Raw genomic sequence first — 6,937 nt, 5'->3', positions numbered from 1 at the left:
ATTAGAAGGGTCCTACAAGTGAAACTGGGAGGCAGGAGAGGCAGAGAAGGAGATGTGAGGATGTAAGCAGTGTCAGAATGATGTGATATGAGAAAGACTCAGTCAACCATTGCTGGCTTTGAAGATGGAAAAAGGGTCCATGAGCCAAGGAATGCAGGCAGCCTCTAGAAGCCAGAAGAGGCAAGGAAACAGATTCCCCCCAGAGCCTCCAGAAAGAACACAGCCCTGCTGACATCTTGGATTTAGTCCAGTGAGACCCGTTTTGGACTTATGACCTCCAGAACTGTAAAATAATAACTTGGCTTTGTTTTAAGCCACCAAATTTGTGGTAATTTGTTACAGCAGCCATAGGAAACTAATACAGCTATCTTTTTAGAATATGTACTTTAAAAATTTCATCAATTCCTCTGTGTAGCCTCTCACATTTAGCATGTGACAAATTTTGATGACTTCAACAAAATAGTTTAGTTGGAGCTCTTGAAATCTGAGCTTTGATCATATTAGAGAATCATTTTAAATCATGCAAATTGGATAATAATGCTGAGTCCTTGTGGATGATTGTTTATAACTCTAAGTTCACATGCAAAAAGACACCTATTTGATACAAAGAAATAATTATATCATAAACTATTTGAATGTTCAGTCCAAGCCTCCTATTTCTTGGGAACTGAGCAAAGAAGACCAAGATCTGTAAGGAGTGAGTGTGTGCTCAACCAGTGTTGACAGATCAACACAAGAGACACAGGTGTCTGGGAGGTGGTCTTTGGACCTGCAAATCTTCCCTGGTTTCAGAGTCTGATACTTAGTTGTCTACAGCCTATTCCTGTATTGGAACTTATGGTATCACATATCCAGCATTGTTTCTCAAATAGAACTAGAAATAATAGCCTGGGATATGTACCATTAGCTGGAACTGGAAAGAATTGTGATACTCAAGGTCTTAGCACTCTAGATGGACTAAAATTTTCCATTAATCAAGTCAAGTGCTGCTACCCAGTCTTCACTACAGAGTGCTCTGGAAAGCAAGATCTACTAGTAAAATGCTTTAAGAATAATCCATATGGAAGCCATTGGCAATAACACATCCTGGCATATGGAAAGTGACATGTATACGTATAAAAATAAGAACTGTAAACATCGTAAGCTGTTTTAATAGTGAAATCATATTCTTCCCCACTACCACCTCTCCAACAAAACACAGCAAAGAGTCCCCCCATCCCTCTGCCACCTGAGCCTCCCAGTGGGAATGTGAATTGTTCAATAATGACTATTCTTAGTCATTTTACCAACAGTTAGGGGCCCAACAGGAAGTAGATGACACATTCAAGTGGGTTTACATGGAGAGTGATTAATGAACTTTTTAGAGAGGGTTGGACAGGGACGACAGACTGATGGAGGGGTAGCAGAGCACCAAGGGATTAGCAATAGTGGGAAACTGCTGATACCACTCCTAGGTCTGAGGGGGCAGGGGGAGGTAATGTTCTTTCTGGCACTAGAGAGAGCTAGAGCTATGGAAGTGGGGTGTCCTGACAGGAGCCATGCCTATAGCAGAATGCAACCACTGGCAGAACCACAGCAGGGAGGAAGTGGGAAGGGTAATTACCATGACTTCTTCCACCCACCCACCTATGTCTTACCAGAGCCTCCTCTTGGCCAAACCCAACCAAATTGCAGCTGGTCGGTATTCTGGATGTCATATTCCATGGAAGTCTCTCTGGGAGAGAGAACTGGGCAAAGAAGGGTGAGAATGAATGGAACATGGAGAATATCTAGCACAGCTTTTCAATTCAGCAAATATTTTAATGAAGACTTACTGTGAGCCATACTTTGTGAGATGCATGTGGTAGAAGCAATGGAAGTGTTTAGTTTGCCTTACAAAACTCAGAGTGCCAAGGGAAGACAGACAAGTAGATGACAATATGATGGCAATGATAGTAAAACACAGCAAGAATGGAGTATTATGGAAACATTTAAAGGAGCAAGCCTGTACATAAGAGGTCAATGAAGGCTTCTAAAAGAGTACAGTCTAAACCAAAACATGAAGAATTCATTGGCCATCACTAGCTTTCAGTGAGGACTGTTCTAAGGGCTTCACACATTGTAACATTTAATCTTTCCAAGGACCCTATGAATCAGGATCCATTATTAATCCACAATTTAAAAATGGAGATTCGATGCACAGGGATGTGATTTGCCCAGTGTCACACAGCTTTAATTGGTGAATTCAGGTTATCTAACTCCAGAGCTTCCCTCCTAACCACTACCCTAAAGATAAGTAGAGTTTTAGGTAGAGGGAAAAGCCCAAGCTAAGGCCTTGAGAGATCACAGTCTATTCAGAAAACTAAAATCTAGACTGGCTGATACAGAGAAGTTGAGAAGTGGCCAGGTGAAATGGAGTCACAGGATTAGAGGCTGCAGAAGTGAGAACAGATTATGCAAGGCTCTATAAACAATGTAGCAAAGTTTTGGTTTTAATCTAAGAACACCGGGAAGCTTCTGGAGCATTTTAACCGGGCAAAACAATGCCTGGATTTGCACTTTCAAAAGATCATTCTAGCTGGAGTAGGGAGAAGGCCTTGAAGTCGGTCAAGATGTGAGATAAGTAGAACAGTTGAGAGAGTGTTGCACAAAAATTTACTATACAACCCAGCAATTCCAATCCTAGAAATGAAACTTATGTCCACTTAAAGACTTGTATTTGAAAGTTCATGGCAACATTATTCATAATAATCCCAAAGTGAAAAAAGCCCTAATGTCCATCAGTGGGTAAACCGATAAACAATATATGGTCTATCCATACAATGGAATATTATTCAGCCATAAAAAGGAATGAAGTACTGATTCATGCTACAACATGGATGAACCTTGAAAATATTATGCTACGTGAAAGGAGCTAGTGACAAAAGGTCACATATTGTATAATTCCATTTACATGAAATATTCAGAAAAGGCAAATATATAGAGACAGAAACAAGATTAGTGGTTGCCCAGGTCTGGAGGTGGGAACAAGGATTAACTGTAAATAGTAAAGAGGGATCTCCTTGGGGTGATGGAAATGTTCTAAAACTGGATTACAATGATGGTTGTACAACTTGGTGAACTTATTAAAGGTCATTGAAATGTATACAATAAAAGGGGTGAATTTTGTGATATGTAAATTATACCTCATTAACTTTTACCAAAACAAAACAGGCTATTGTGATAGTACAAGGAAGACAAGATGTTGGCTTGAACCAAAGTAGGGGTAGTAGGGATGAAAAGTAGAGAAGTGATTGAAACTGGTAATGCCACTTATGGATGGGAGAGGTGACTGGAAAATTTGGCATGGAAGGGAGGTTACCCAGCAGACAATGCCTTTAGATTGAGCTGTAGCTCTCTGCTGATGATAATGCACCTAATTCTTGCATACAAATTTTCTGGCATCAGAAGGGAAGCTTTGAGAATTAGCTCAATATTTTGGACTAAACTCTAAGAAGGCACTAAGAACAAGTGTAGCACAATGTCTGTATGGATGACTACCATCATATATGTCAATCAGTTTTCCAAAACAAGAATAAGGGTATCTGGGTTCTTGAGTTAATACTCCTTTCCACATCAAGTATAATGACGTTTGGTATCCCTGGAGGAATATTTGGGATGTGAGGTCCCCTAATGTAGCTTTAGAGCCAAGAAAATGTCAATGATCTTTCTGCTTTCCCCTTGAGCCACAATAAAATCCAGGCTCTGATTAGTTGTTTGGGCGACACCTAGTCTTGTTTTGATGGAGTTTGGTAAAACAAGAAAGAAGATCCATTTTTCCCAGGCCAGTGAAATGCATGTAGCGGTAAGAAAATTGGGTTAGACTGTGTTTCCCCTGCCAGGACACAGAGTTCTCCATGTAGTTTGATACCCCCTATGGGATGGTCGAACCTTTCAGCATATGGTTAGTTAATCTCTCTTATGCTGGGTTATCAGTGGGTCAGCTGAAAGGTCAGAAGCCACAATAAGAACATGAGAAGTGTGAGCTTGGAGTTCTGAATTGTAGGATGACTTTTAAAAACTTAGAATGCTAGGGCAGGGTAAAAAGGGGAATTTCCTGCTCTATTTCAGCAGCTTTTCTCTATGTTGCCTTTTTGTTTCTAAGTAATCAAAATTACCTGCCTCTCTGGTACAAAATTTGTTCTATGTATTTACATTTCTGGCAGCTGGTAGGCAGATGTAGTGAAGTGCTGCCCCATAGAAATGTTCTCAGCATCTCACTGATTTTAAGCTGAGACCTGGGACACTTAATTTAAAGCAAAATATTTCCTATGGTGAAAATATCTTGAGGGAGATGATCTGAACCAACAATATAAGCTAAGAATTTTGTGCAGAGAGTGATAAATACGTGCTGGAACTCTAATGTGGTTTTAGCCGCGAGGCTTAACATGGACAAGTTGGACTGGCAAGAAGGGAGCTTTTGCATTAACTAATGATGAATACATCTTCTCATCAGTGTCACATACTATTCCTGTACCCTTGAAAAAGTCATCCATGGAGCACCTGAAAAAATTCCTTACTTACGAAAGACTTTTTTGAAGTTCTACTTTGTATTAAAAGCAAAGCCATGTTCTGCTGCCCTTTTAATAATAAAAAGTAAAAGATGACATATTGAAGGAATAGGGCCTCGTTTTATTTCTTATCCTTTTAATTCCTTATAAGTCTTCAAATCACATTTCTTTGACAATAACAAGACTTTTTTTCAGCCTGAGTACTTGGAAAGCAAGTGAACAAACTGAATTCTGTACTGCCTGATAGAATACTGAGTCAAATGCAAGCTAAAATTGGATTACTGGGTCATTATTAGGAGAAAAGATTTAAGAGGCAGATGGAAGACAACCCAGATTTCTCATGCTGTGTTGAAGACCTTGTGGCTTGAAATAACATATTTTGGTTCCAAATAAATTTACTAGAGAATTACCGGGAGAGAATAAGCATAGAATGTTATGTTCTGGTTCTGAGAGGACTTTATCAACAATTGCATTTGCAAATCTGAACACAGAAACTTGAGTTACAGGGAGGAAACACTTGAGAGTGACTTGGAGAACTTTTCTTTTTGTGTAGAGGCATAATTGTTTGTATTTCTTTGTTTAAACCACACCTGCCCACTTACTACATAATGCTTTTTCGTGGAACTTCAGACTTGATTTAACTCACAGGGAGTATTGGTAAAAATATATTTTTGGTAGCAAATCCAGGAGTTAACTCCATTTACTTCTGAGGATAAGAGAGTTTCTTCAGTTTATCTCTGGGCTGAAATACTAAACTTTAGCATTTGTAGCTGTTTCCCTTAAGCAGCAAGGTGCTTTTGGAATCCTTAGTTCCCCCGAGGAAAAACAATTGATTCCTTATAGCACCGAAAACAAAATATAAATGTTGCTACAAATCTTTTTTTTTTTTTTTAAGGATTGGCACCTGGCTAACAACTATTGCCAATCTTTTTTTTTTTTCTGCTTTATCTCCCCCAACCCCCCCGCCTGTACACAGTTGTATATCTTAGTTGCAGGTCCTTCTAGTTGTGGGATGTGGAACGCTGCCTCAACATGGCCTGAGAAGCAGTGCCATGTCCGCGCCCAGGATCCGAACCCTGAGCCGCTGGAGCAGAGCGCGCGAACTTAACCACTCGGCCACGGAGCCGGCCCCTGCTACAAATCTTATGGACATGTTAATGAAATATTATTGAAACCTCATCTAAGAGTAGGCAAAATGGGGCCTACATTTAGTAACTTGACAATCATCTTGTATCCACGTACAAGTATACACATACTGTATATACATACAAGGCAAATAGTGTTGTCTGATTTGTTTTACTCAGAAAAATCCATGATGCATACTTCATAACCTTAATTATCATTCAAGTTTAATAGTGTGATTCTCGTATCATTTATTCATTTATTTGTTTATTCATTCATTCAGTAAATAAGTAAGTAAACATTAGCTGAATATCAACTAAGAGCATTTTCTGCCCAAGCCCTAAGTATTTTTACCAAGTAATTTTTTATAACTGATATAGGAGATGATATTCCAAAGCTCTGTATATGTGCAGGCAAAGTTAAAGATGTTATGTTTTTTAACCCTCTATATAAAACAAAACTTAAGAATTGTACTTTTAAAAATGAGCATACGTATTAATTCACAAATTCCACAGGTTCTGAATTAGTTGTATGATATATCATGTGTTTTTTAATACAGGCATTTCAAATACAGCACTATAAGGAACTCTAGAAATAATCTTTAATATTGTTTTATAATTCATGGGAAACTCCAGTTTTAGATGGTCTCATGGCTTTTTCTGTTGACATGATGCAGGAGATGCATATTTCTGGCCCTTTGCAAAACTGCCCTGTGCTGAAATTATTAGAAGCTACTCCGAAAGATTCACACTTAGGACTTCAAGGAAGCCAGATTTTTTTAGATGGGAGGAGCTCAGGATAGACTTCCACCTCTGTGACTAGCTTTGGGACCTTGGCCAAGTCAGTATTCTCTCCTTGGAGACTGTATTTCAATGCATGTAGTCACATACACACACAGAGTTAACAATATCACCTTTGGAATTTGTTTCTCCTCCTAATCCCAGCTCCTCCCATTTATTAGCAGTATGGCAACTTCTCTGAGATTCTCTTTTCCCATCTGCACATGGCAATATAATACTAATTCTTTACCTCAGAAATTTAAATAAAACTATATAAAACATGATATGCTGAGCAAAAGGCCTCACACATATTAAATGGCATTATTATCATGGTAATTATTATTATTACCAGTATTCTAAAAAGCTTGATGAGAAGCAGTGCATTTTCCAATAGTTGCTTCCTCTAAGAACTGCATGATTACAAATCAAGACCTTTGCTATTTGATGACTTGTATGGTTTTTTTTCTTCTTTTTAAAAGCATAAGTCTTGGATTTTGACACAAGAGA

This window comes from Equus przewalskii, chromosome X, assembly GCF_037783145.1.
Source record: "Equus przewalskii isolate Varuska chromosome X, EquPr2, whole genome shotgun sequence".
NCBI classification, from domain to species: domain Eukaryota; kingdom Metazoa; phylum Chordata; class Mammalia; order Perissodactyla; family Equidae; genus Equus; species Equus przewalskii.
This window is presented reverse-complemented; position numbering follows the sequence as displayed.